Raw genomic sequence first — 13,604 nt, 5'->3', positions numbered from 1 at the left:
GTTGACTCATTCATCCCCCTCCTCTCCCCTGTAACTATTCCCCAGGCCGTTGCTGTAAATGAGAATGTGTTCTCAGTCGACTTACCTGGTAAATCAAAATAAAAAAATGTCTCATCTTGATCGGATACACCGGCATTTCTTTGTCTTAGATGTTCTTTCTGACTTAACCATACGCCTCCTCACACAGCATGTCGCAACATGGCATCTCCAAATAGTACACATCATTGACAGAGACAGAGGAAGCTTTCATGAGTTTCCTGTCTGATGTGCACTTTTATTAATCTTCCTACAGACCTGGGAAAGCTTGGTGAACCCTGCCGTGTGTGTGTGTGCGTGTGCGCGGGGTGTGTGATTTTTCCTCAATGTGTGTGTGATTTTTCCTCAGAATGTGTGTGATGTTCCTCAAAATGTGTGTGTGTGTGATGTTCCTCAGAATGTGTGTGTGTGATGTTCCTCAGAACAGATTCTTGTCCATCCATTGTGGACTAACAACACAGTGCATACTTCCTGAAAGTCATATAGACGGGTTAGGTTGGAGGTTAACACATTAATCACAAGGTCAAATGCCACCTAACCCGTTATTAAACTCTTGACTATCCAGTGTGACGATGTAGAGACATGTGGAGGATAACCTTAAATAGAGATGAACCTAAATGATCTGTACAGGCCATGAATTAGATGCCCATTGTGTTGATTGACTGAAATGCAAAATGATAAACGTTGTCACCGGGGCTGGCTAATTATGAGCTTTATACACTCAGCGTACAAAACATTACAAACATAAGGAACCTTCCTAATATTGAGTTGCACCCCCCCCCGTCCTTTGCCCTCAGAACAGCCTCAGTTCGTTATGACATGGACTCTACAAGTTGGCGAAAGCGTTCCACAGGGATACTGGCCCATGTTGACTCCAATGCTTCCCACAATTGTGTCAAGTTGACTGGATGTCCTTTCACATCATATCTACGTCTGCTGTCATATAACATACCAGGCAACACAAAATCAAAATGCAGCTGATTGCGCTCCCCATCTCAGCCCAGCCCCATTCTTGATAATTAAGTGATAGCACAGGCAGATATATTACTGATGACATCAAATGCTGAGGCTTCATTTCCCACATACAGGTGGAGGGAAAAATCAGCACTGTCTGTTTGATTTCCTCTTCTCCCCTCTCTTTCTCTCTCACTCTTTCTTTCTCTCTTTTGCTCTGTTTCTCTCTTTCTGATTTCCTCCCTCTGACTGACTGACACATAATCCTATCACAGAGAATAGAGATAAAGGTCTTTGTAAGCCAGTGGTAGGAGTAGCAGATAGCATTAGCATAAAAACAGGGCCTCTTTCATATTCCTCTTGGCAGTTAATTGATGTTAATCAGAGGTGGTGTTGCAGCTAGACATGGATTGATTCATTAATAAATATTGAGTTGCATCCTCTTTTTGCCTCAGAACAACGTCCATTCGTCGAGGCCTGGACTCTACAAGGTGTCAAGCATTTCCACAGGGATGCTGGCCCATGTTCAATCCAATGCTTCCCACAGTTGTGTCAAGTTTGCTGGATGTCCTTTGGGTGGTGGACCTTTCTTGATACACGGGAATGTGTGTAGTGTGTAAAAACCCAGCAGCATTGCAGTTCTTGACTCACTCAAACGGGTGCGCCTGGCACCTACGACCATACACCGTTCCAAGGCACTTAATATTTTGTATTGCCCATTCTGCCTCTGAATGGCACACATACACAATCCATGTCTCAAGCCTTATAAATCCTATATATCCATGGCCACGTATCATGAATTAATGATTCAAGCATTTCTTTATTTATTGTCAATGAAAAAACATGTTTTAGTTGGCTTCCCATTGACGATCTGGACACACACTGGCTTTGAAGCCCCGTTTGTGTGTGTGTATGTGTGTGTGTGTGTGTGTGTGTGTGTGTGTGTGTGTGTGTGTGTGTGTGTGTGTGTGTGTGTGTGTGTGTGTGTGTGTGTGTGTGTGTGTGTGTGTGTGTGTGCCCTCCCATTTATCTCTGAAAAACATCCAGTTTTTACTCCTCTCCTGTGTTTGCATGTTTGTTGTCAAGCTCCATAGAATGATTCTGATTTCTATGTTTGCAACAGCATGGAGTGCTCTTTGAGTGTGTGTACACATGCGTTCCTCCTCAGCTTGCCTTTCTGATTCTGGTAATTGCATGCTTTTAACACATTTAACCTGCTTACTGTCACCGCTGGGCCAGGTGTTGAGGTTAATGGAACTCATCTTATTGATGATCTCTATTGGAGGACGTTGGATGGAAACTCCAGGGCTCTGAGCTGAGGAGAGGAGAGGGCAAAATGGAGCCTCACATTAGGTAGCTTAGTCACTATGAAAAATATCAGGACTTGCATATCAGAAATGTGTGTGAGTGTGTTTGCTTAATTGTTTGCATGTGGTGTGTGGTGTGTGTGTGTGTGTGGTGTGTAAGTATGTGTTCCTCTGCACCTGTATTTGTGTGATAGAGAGTGTTTGAGTGATTTTACAGCTCAGACCGTATACCTTAATTCCACACTTGGCTGAAGGTTGTACCTCCAGGTGTAATGTGGGGCTCAAATATCAGTTTGTCAGAAATGGAATTGAACAAACCTTGTGTAGGCCCATCACAGGAGAACGAATGGTTTTCCCTTGCCCCTGCGTGACGGGGCCTTTAACTTGGACTGGGAAGACGATGAAGGACCCTATTTTCAAGTCGGGCAGCCCTGTGATAAACTACTGCTGGACGCTAGAGAAAGGACAGTGGAGAGGTAGGAAGGTCACTAGGGGATGGAAAACTAAACTGAAATACTGTTGACTGGGAGTCAATATCATGATTAACTGCATACTAGCTAAACCTCCAAATGCAAATTGTAATTGTTATATGTAGACAATATAATGAACTTGCATACAATTGTATAGATATTTGCAGACGATTTCTCGTCATTTCTATTAATTAATCTTGTGACTCCCCATCCCGGATCCGGGAGCGTAATCATCGCCTGACACTAATTAGCATAATGCAACGGACATAAATATCCCTAGAAAATATTCCTATTCATGAAAATCACAAATGAAATATATTGAGACACAGCTTAGCCTTTTGTTAATCACCCTGTCATCTCAGATTTTCAAAATATGCTTTACAGCCAAAGCTAGACAAGCATTTGTGTAAGTTTATCGATAGCCTAGCATAGCATTATGCCTTGCTAGCAGCAGGCAACCTTGTCACAAATCAGAAAAGCAATCAAATTAAATAGTTTATCAGATGTTTTCACTCACGAGACTCCCAGGTAGATAGCCAAAGTTAATTATTTCCCAAAAGATTATTTTTGTAGGCGAAATAGCTCCGTTTGTTCTTCACGTTTGGCTGAGAAATCGCCCGGAAATTGCGGTCACCACAACGCCAAAAAAATATTCCAAATTAGCTCCATAATATCGACAGAAACATTGCAATCGTTGTTTATAATCAATCCTCAAGGTGTTTTTCTAATATCTATTTGATAATATATCCGTCGGGACAATTCGTTTTTCAGTAGGACCGATTGGAGTAATGGCAACCTCTGTATTTTACGCGAGAATCTCTCTCGGAGCCACCATTACGCAATGTGGCCGCCTACGGCTATTCTTCAACAGAAATGCGTAAAACTACGTCACAATGCTGTAGACACCTTGGGGAATACGTAGAAAGCGTAAGCTTGTTGATGGTACATTCACAGCTCAATAGAGACTCATTGGAACGCAGCGCTTTCAAAACCTGGAGCACTTCCGGATTGGATTTTTCTCAGGCTTTCGCCTGCAACATCAGTTCTGTTATACTCACAGACAATATCTTTACAGTTTTGGAAACGTTGGAGTGTCTCAATGAACTGAGCAAATCTCAATGAACTGTGAGAATCAGTGGTGGGAAAGGACCCAGTTGTCATACTTGAGTAAAGGTATAGATAACTTAATAGAAAGTTACTCAAGTAATAGTGGAAGTCACCCAGTAAAATACTACTTCAGTAAAAGTCTTAAGTATTTGGTTTTAAATATAATTAAGTATGAAAAGTAACTCTAATTGCTCAAATATACTTAAGTATCAAAAGTAAAAGTATAAATGATTTAAAATGTCTTATATTAAGCAAAGCAAATGTACAGATTTCCAGGGGCATACTCCAACACTCAGACATTATTTACAAAAGATGCATTTGTGTTTAGTGAGTCCACCAGATCAGAGGCAGTAGGGATGACCACGTGTTCTCTTGATGTAACAAGTACTTTTAGGTTGTCAGGGGAAATGTATGGGGTAAAAAGTACAATATTTTCTTTAGGAATGTAGTTAAGTAAAAGTAGTCAAAAATATAAATAGTAAAGTACAGATACCCCCCCAAAATGACTTGAGTAGTACTTTAAAGTATTTTACTTCCCTAGAGTCAGATGAGTGGGTTCCATTGTTATGTATCTCCGTGCAGTATGATAGAAGATAGAGGGACTTACGCCAATGCTAACTAACTTAGCACAACATTTGATCAGCATATCGTCACGTAGGTCTAATACTCTCGTCTACTGCTACTTTAACTTCAGCGATGCATACAAAGCCCTCCCTCCTCCCTTTGGCAAATCCAACCACGACGCCATCTTGCTCGTCCCGGCTCATAGGCAGAAACTCAAACAGGTTGTACCAGTGACGAGAACCATTCAACGCTGGTCTGACCATTCGGAAGCCACGCTCTAAGATTGTTTTGAACTGGAATATGTTCCGGTCAGCCTCAGAGAATGATATTGATCTATACTAGAGGTCGACCGATTAATCGGAATGGCCGATTAATTGGGGGCGATTTCAAGTTTTCATAACAATCGGAAATCTGTGTTTTTGCCGATTTTTTTATTTTATTTTATTATTATTTTTTATTTATTAACCTTTATTTAACTAGGCAAGTCAGGTAAGAACACATTCTTATTTTCAATGATGGCCTAGGAATGGTGGGGTTAACTGCCTCGTTCAGGGGCAGAACGACAGATTTTCACATTGTCAGCTCGGGGGATCCAATCTTGCAACCTTACAGTTAACTAGTCCAACGCAATAACGACCTGCCTCTCTCTTGTTGCACTCCATAAGAAGACTTCATGTTACGCGAATGCAGTAAGCCAAGGTAAGTTGCTAGCTAGCATTAAACTTATCTTATAAAAAATAATCAATCATAATCACTAGTTAACTACACATGGTTGAAGATATTACTAGATATTATCTAGCGTGTCCTGCATTGCATATAATCTGACTGAGCATACAAGTATCTAAGTATCTGACTGAGCGGTGGTAGGCAGAAGCAGGCGCATAAACATTCATTCAAACAGCACATTCTTTGCGTTTTCCCAGCAGCTCTTTGTTGTGCCTGAAGCATTGCACTGTTTATGACTTCAAGCCTATCATCTCCCGAGATGAGTCTGGTGTTACCGGAGTGAAATGTCTAGCTAGTTAGCGCGCACTAATAGAGTTTCAAACGTCACTCGCTCTGAGCGTTCTAGTAGTTGTACCCCTTGCTCTGCATGGGTAAAGCTGCTTCGATGGTGGCTGTTGTCGTTGTGTTGCTGGTTCGAGCACAGGGAGGAGCGAGGAGAAGGGACGGAAGCTATACTGTTACACTGGCAATACTAAAGTGCCTATAAAAACATCCAATAGTCAAAGGTTAATGAAATACAAATGGTATAGAGGAAAATAGTCCTATAATTCCTATAATAACTACAACCTAAAACTTCCTACCTGGGAATATTGAAGACTATTAGATATTAAAGGAACCACCAGCTTTCATATGTTCTCATGTTCTGAGCAAGGAACTTAAACGTTAGCTTCCTTACATAGCACAAATTGCACTTTTACTTTCTTCTCCAACACTTTGTTTTTGCATTATTTAAAGCAAATTGAACATGTTTAATTATTTACTTGAGGCTAAATTGATTTTATTGATGTATTATATTAAGTTAAAATAAGTGTTCATTCAGTATTGTTGTATCGGCATTGAAAAATCATATTCGGGTCGACCTCTAATCTATACGCTGACTCGGTGAGTGCGTTTATAAATAAGTGCATTGGTAGATGTCGTACCCACTGTGACTATTTAAACCTACCCTAACCAGAGACCGTGGATGGCGGCATTCGAGAAAACTGAAAGCTCGATCCACTGCATTTAACCATGGAAAGATGTCTGGGAATATGACTGAATATAAACAGTGTAGTCATTCCCTCTGCAAGGCAATCAAACAAGCAAAATGCCAGTACAGGGACAAGGTGGAGGCACAATTCAACGGCTCAGACATGAGACGTATGTGGCAGGGTCTACAGGAAATCCTCGATTACAAAATCAAAAACAGCTACGTCACGGATACCAAAGTCACGCTTCCAGACAAACTAAATAGCTTCTTTGCTTTGAGGATAATACAGTGCCGCCGTCGCGGCTCGCTAACAAAGACTGCGTACCCCCTCTCCTTCTCAGTGGATGACGTGAGTTAAACATGTTAACCCTCGCAAGGCTGCTGGCCCAGACCGCATCCCTTGCCGCGTCCTCAGAGCATGCGCAGAGCAGCTGGCTGGTGTGTTTACGAACATATTTAATCACTCCCTATCCCAGTCTGTTGTCCCCATGTCCTTCAAGATGGCCACCATTGCTCCTGTACCCAAGAAGGCAAAAATAACTGAACTGAATGACTATCGCCCCATAGCACTCACTTCTGTCATCATGAAGTGCTTTGAGAGCCTAGCCAAGGATCATATCACCGCCACCCTAGACCCACTTCAGTTTGCATACCGCCCCAATAGGTCCACAGATGATGCAATCGCCATCACACTGCACACTGCTCTATCCCATCTGGACAAAAATAATACCAATGTTAGAATGCTGTTCATTGATTACAGCTCAGCATTCAACACCATAGTACCCTCCAAACTCATCATCAAACTGGAGGCCCTGGGTCTCAACTCCTCCCCATGCAACTGGGTCCTGGACTTTCTGAAGGGCCACACCCAGGTGGTGAAGGTAGGAAACAATATCTTCGCTGACCCTTAACACTCACTCACGACAGTGTCGCCATGCATCCTGCCATCTCAATCATTAAGTTTGCAGACGACACAACACTAGTGGGCTTGATCACCAACAACGACGAGACGGCCTACAGGGAGGAGGTGAGAGCACTCGGAGTGTGGTGTCAGGAAAACAACCTCTCACTCAACGTCAAGAAAATAAAGGAGATGATCGTGGACTTCAGGAAACAGCAGAGGTAGCTGCCCCCTATCCATATTGAAGGGACAGCAGTGGAGAAGGTGGAAAATTTGAAGTTCCTGTGCGTACACATCACAGACAAACTGAAATGGTCCACCCACACAGACAGTATGGGTGGATGGACTTCAGGAGGCGTAAGAAATTTGGCTTGTCAACCAAAACCCTGACATACTTTTACAGATGCACAATCGAGAGCATCCTGTCGGGCTGTATCACCGCCTGGTACAACAACTGCTCCGCCCACAACCGCAAGGCTCTCCAGAGGGTGGTGAGGTCTGCACAACGCATCACCAGGGCCAAACTTCCTGCCCTCCAGCACACCTACTTGTTAGCTATTACTGCACTGTTGGAACTAGAAGCACAAGGATTTCGCTACACTCGCATTAACATCTGCTAACCGTGTGTATGTGACCAATAACATCTGCTAACCGTGTGTTTGTGACCAATAACATCTGCTAACCGTGTGTATGTGACCAATAACATCTGCTAGCCGTGTGTATGTGACCAATAACATCTGCTAACCGTGTGTATGTGACCAATAACCATGTGACCAATAACATCTATGTGACCAATAACATCTGCTAGCTAACCATGTGTATGTCTATGTGACCATGTGTATGTGACCAATAACATCCTGCTAACCATGTGTATGTGACCAATAACATCTGCTAACCGTGTGTATGTGACCAATAACATTAACCATGTGTATGTGACCAATAACATCTGCTAACCGTGTGTATGTGACCAATAACATCTGCTAACCATGTGTATGTGACCAATAACATCCGCTAACCATGTGTATGTGACCAATAACATCTGCTAACCGTGTGTATGTGACCAATAACATTCCCCACACCATTACAACACTGCCAACAGCCTGTACTGTTGACACCAGGCAGGATGGGTCCGTAGACTCATGTTGCTTAAGCTAAATCCTGACTCGGCCATCAGCATGATGCAACAGGAAACAGGATTCGTCGGACCAGGTAATGTTTTTCCACTCCTCAAATGTCCAGTGTTGGTGATCGCGTGCCCACTGGAGCCGATTCTTCTTGTTTTTAGGTAATGGGATTGGAACCCGGGTGTGGTCGTCTGCTTCAATAGCCCAATCTGTGACGAGCAACGTCGACTTGTGCGTTCCGAGATGCCGTTCTGCACGTTGTATTTCCACACTATGAGGTTGGAATAATACTGTGAAAATTATGATAATGCCTTTTTTTAGTGTAAGAGCTGTTTGAAAAGACCTCCTGCAATTTCTACCTGTTTTTTTCCTGTGGTTTTTGGACCGCCTGGTAAGAGAGGAATCACACCAATAGAACTGGCCGACAGTCAACCACTGATTGGTTTTGGCAAGACTGTTGACAGGAAATTTCCCTGAAAGACAGACGGGAACACACTTGTACGGCTTGAAACGTGTGTGGAAAACACTGACTATACTATAGCTGACTGCTTGTAACGTGTGTGGAAAACACTGACTATACTATAGCTGACTGCTTGTAACGTGTGTGGAAAACACTGACTATACTATAGATGACTGCTTGTAACGTGTGTGGAAAACACTGACTATACTATAGCTGACTGCTTGTAACGTGTGTGGAAAACACTGACTATACTATAGCTGACGGCTTGTAACGTGTGTGGAAAACACTGACTATACTATAGCTGACGGCTTTTAGTGTGTGTGGAAAACACTGACTATACTATAGCTGACTGATTGTAACGTGTGTGGAAAACACTAACTATACTATAGCTGACTGCTTTTAGTGTGTGTGGAAAACACTGACTATACTATAGCTGACTGATTGTAACGTGTGTGGAAAACACTGACTATACTATAGCTGACGGCTTGTAGCGTGTGTGGAAAACACTGACTATACTATAGCTGACTGATTGTAACGTGTGTGGAAAACACTGACTATACTATAGCTGACGGCTTGTAGCGTGTGTGGAAAACACTGACTATACTATTTAGCTGATGGCTTGTAACATGTGTGGAAAACACTGACTATACTATTGCTGACTGATTGTAACGTGTGTGGAAAACACTGACTGCAGGCAGAGGTTATAGTGTATCAGCCCTGATTCAGAGCTGTTGAGAGGGAACATTAGGCTGACCAATGGGCATCTTAACCTTAATGGGACACTGACCACTGCATCACGACATGTTGGACAACCATAGATGTTCCCTGAGTAAGGTTGTTTTGAAGGAGTGAGATCTTTGTTGGTCTTATGGTGGTCATTGTCAGGAACATTCTGAATGCAATGGACACATTCTAGAACACATTGTGGTTTCCTGTTTTTATTCCAACTTAAAGAACAGTCCACTGTTTAGTATACACTCGGTCTCACTCCTATGTTGAGTAGCTCATTGTAACAGCTACTGTGGACTCAGTGCCCTGTCCTCCAAACAATGTAATTGTATCCCCCTCCCCTGCTCTCTCTGGTCCATCTTGCTCACAACAATTTTAATGTCAAATTGACACTTTTGTGAATAGTTCTTTGTGGATTTGGTATTGCCAGGCAACCGCAAAAAGGCTGCTGCATTATCTTTCTCTCTTTCTCTATTTACCTGTCTCTCTCTTTCTCTCCCTATCCCATCCATCTATCTCTCTATCTACCTGTCTCTCTCTCTTTCTCTCCCTATCCCATCCATCTATCTCTCTATCTCTATCTACCTGTCTCTCTCTCTTTCTCTCCCTATCCCATCCATCTATCTCTCTATCTACCTGTCTCTCTCTCTTTCTCTCCCTATCCCATCCATCTATCTCTCTATCTACCTGTCTCTCTCTCTCTCTTTCTCTCCCTATCCCATCCATCTATCTCTCTATCTCTATCTACCTGTCTCTCTCTCTTTCTCTCCCTATCCCATCCATCTATCTCTCTATCTCTATCTACCTGTCTCTCTCTCTTTCTCTCCCTATCCCATCCATCTATCTCTCTATCTACCTGTCTCTCTCTCTTTCTCTCCCTATCCCATCCATCTATCTCTCTATCTACCTGTCTCTCTCTCTTTCTCTCCCTATTCCATCCATCTATCTCTCTATCTATAATAATAATAATATATAATATATAATATATAATATAATATATAATATCTCTCTATCTCTATCTACCTGTCTCTCTCTCTTTCTCTCCCTATCCCATCCATCTATCTCTCTATCTCTATCTACCTGTCTCTCTCTCTTTCTCTCCCTATCCCATCCATCTATCTCTCTATCTACCTGTCTCTCTATCTATCTATCTATCTATCTATCTATCTATCTATCTATCTATCTATCTATCTATCTATCTATCTATCTATCTATCTATCTACCTGTCTCTCTCTCTTTCTCTCCCTATCCCATCCATCTATCTCTCTATCTACCTATCTCTCTCTCTTTCTCTCCCTATCCCATCCATCTATCTCTCTATCTACCTGTCTCTCTCTCTTTCTCTCCCTATCCCATCCATCTATCTCTCTATCTCTATCTACCTGTCTCTCTCTCTTTCTCTCCCTATCCCATCCATCTATCTCTCTATCTCCATCCTTTCTCTCCCTATCCCATCCATCTATCTCTCTATCTCTATCTACCTGTCTCTCTCTCTTTCTCTCCCTATCCCATCCATCTATCTCTCTATCTACCTGTCTCTCTCTCTTTCTCTCCCTATCCCATCCATCTATCTCTCTATCTACCTGTCTCTCTCTCTTTCTCTCCCTATCCCATCCATCTATCTCTCTATCTACCTGTCTCTCTCTCTTTCTCTCCCTATCCCATCCATCTATCTCTCTGTCTGTCTGTCTCACAGTCTCTCTCTCGCTCTCTCACTATCTGTCAGATTCTTCACGATGAGGAGTGGTGGGTTGTGTGTGTGTGTGTGTGTTTAGGGGGTGATTTAGAGAGAGGGGGGATGGTGGGTTGGTATAGTATTAACCGTAGCATAATGGTTGTGTGTGATGTAGGTAGCTGTTTGGCAAGCCTCCAGGCTATGGAGGTAAAATTAAAGCCCAGAAAATCAAATTAGGGAGTCCCAGGGGGTGTGGTGGTGATGAGCACTACTCATCTACGCTGATAGCCATGCACACACACACAATCCTGCGCGCACGCACACACACACCCCACTGATAGCTAGGAGGCACAATTTGTTAACAATTACTGCTCGTTAGTCGAGCTTCCTGTTAGCGCCAAGCTGCCATGGCTGATATCCGCACCAGGCTCTATTGTCTTGTAATTATCGCGGTTTGAGAGATGCCAGCGGTTTATCCATCTTCTTCAAGTTTCCCCAGCTTCCCTGATTGGCAATTTGCTTTGGAGTCACCATTATGGGAACGAGTGTCTCCAATGTCGGCGGAATGGGTTTCAAATGATTATAATAAAAATGTTCCGTTTGTAGCTATAACATACCATTTATTTGCTCAAACATGCAAAAAAAAATGTATCTGTCTTAGATTGTAAAGCAATAACATGTATTTCCATTTACCTGGGTATTTTGACAAATATTTTTTATTAAACTTTTATTTTGACAGGGAGTCAGTGCTGAGCCCAATGTCTCTTTTCCAGATGAACCCTGGATAGCACCACAATACACATCAACATACAATAAACACATAAAACTACACATTCATATACACATTAAAATACACATTATTATACACAACTATACACTAAAAGCAAAACAATCAGAAAAACAGACACATTCTTCAGTTAAAAAGGTTCCCTAACAACCATCTGACATGCCATAGAGGCAACAATTCGTCCAATTGTAAAGTGTATTCTAGATCATTCCACGTGCAAGTTGCTATAAAACTCAGTGCAGAGTGAAGGGATCCATGCATGAGGGTTTGGTAGCACGTACATCTATAGGTTAACTAATGAGCTAAAGGTATGGCGGAAGTTTATACATGAGAGGGTTTAGTAGCACGTACATCTATAGGTTAACTAATGAGCTAAAGGTATGGCGGAAGTTTATACATGAGAGGGTTTAGTAGCACGTACATCTATAGGTTAAGTAATGAGGTAAAGGTATGGCGGAAGTTTATACATGAGAGGGTTTAGTAGCACGTACATCTATAGGTTAAGTAATGAGGTAAAGGTATGGCAGAAGTTTATACATGAGAGGGTTTGGTAGCCCGTACATCTATAGGTTAACTAATGAGGTAAAGGTATGGCGGAAGTTTATACATGAGAGGGTTTGGTAGCCCGTACATCTATAGGTTAACTAATGAGGTAAAGGTATGGCGGAAGTTTATACATGAGAGGGTTTAGTAGCACGTACATCTATAGGTTAACTAATGAGGTAAAGGTATGGCGGAAGTTTATACATGAGAGGGTTTGGTAGCCCGTACATGAAGGCTTTTATTAGACAAAAAGGTCGAGGAGACTTCAAGGAAGGTCAGCCTACTTTCTGATAGAAAATGCAATAATGTGTACTGAACCTATCGCCCGTAATAAAGCACAATGCTCTGTGATAAACTGTGTCCAGTACAGTGGCAGCTGCATTCATATAGGCAATATCGCCATGGTCAATAACTGGATTTAAATGTTCACTGAATTATTATAGGAACAGGACCTGTTCCTATAGAATAAACCGATTTTAATTCTTAATTCTCTTAACTAGCCAGCTGTGGGGACAATAGCTAACACCACAGTTTCTTCTGCATACAGCTGAAAGTACAATTATTTTGTAATTTTTTTTTTTACAGATAAACCAATATTGCTAATGAAAATAGTCAAAAGCGCCGGACCAAGAATCGATCCCTGTGGGACACCCTTTGTTATATCCAGATTTAACTCCATCAGTTAATACACACTGGGTTATTTAAATCATTTTCAAACCAGCTACACACAGACTGGTCCAGTCCAATTTATGAAAGCCTCTGAATGAGTAATAGGTATGGACTTTAGACAATAAAAAGGGCTGAAACAATGTTTCTTCTTCTTATCCAAACAATCAAGACACAATTGAATACCAAAGAAGTAGCAGAGATGGTACTATAACCTGGTCTTAAAGCCTGACTGGTGTACATTTTAGAATAGATTTCGTAGTTAAAAAGTTAAGGATTGTAGAATTTTTGCAAAAGAGTTTGGAAATGGGGCAACAAGGTCACCACCTTTGTGAAGGGGGAATATATGGGCCGGCCGCCTTCCAGACGCTAGGGATGGTATCATGTGTGAAAGATTTTGCAATCAGAGGATCAGATATTTGCAGCAAGAAAGTATAAAGCAAATCAACCCTGGTGGAGTTTTGTTTTACATACATCTTGTGTTAATACGTCTCAAGTAGAAAGTTGTTGAAATGAAAACAAAGATTCACTAAAATAATTTATCCATACCTTTTTATTGCAAAGCAATCAGTGCCATCTACAACT

At 41.9% G+C, this 13,604-nt stretch overlaps 1 protein-coding gene and 1 long non-coding RNA gene across 3 annotated transcripts in view; one reads left to right on the top strand and one right to left on the bottom strand.

Annotated features, from left to right (window-relative positions):
- LOC118395986 (PDZ domain-containing RING finger protein 4-like) overlaps nt 1-13,604 on the top strand; it is a 361,188-nt gene that overhangs the window by 188,667 nt on the left and 158,917 nt on the right. The gene's annotated exons all lie outside the window — the stretch shown is intronic.
- Nucleotides 9,810-11,007, bottom strand: LOC127908332 (uncharacterized). The gene is made up of 4 exons (XR_008066850.1): nt 10,830-11,007; nt 10,154-10,255; nt 9,934-10,035; nt 9,810-9,876 (listed from the first exon to the last, which is right to left on the bottom strand). It is a non-coding gene; the product is annotated as an uncharacterized LOC127908332 (long non-coding RNA).

Source organism: Oncorhynchus keta, chromosome 17, assembly GCF_023373465.1.
Source record: "Oncorhynchus keta strain PuntledgeMale-10-30-2019 chromosome 17, Oket_V2, whole genome shotgun sequence".
NCBI classification, from domain to species: domain Eukaryota; kingdom Metazoa; phylum Chordata; class Actinopteri; order Salmoniformes; family Salmonidae; genus Oncorhynchus; species Oncorhynchus keta.
This window is presented reverse-complemented; position numbering and strand designations above follow the sequence as displayed.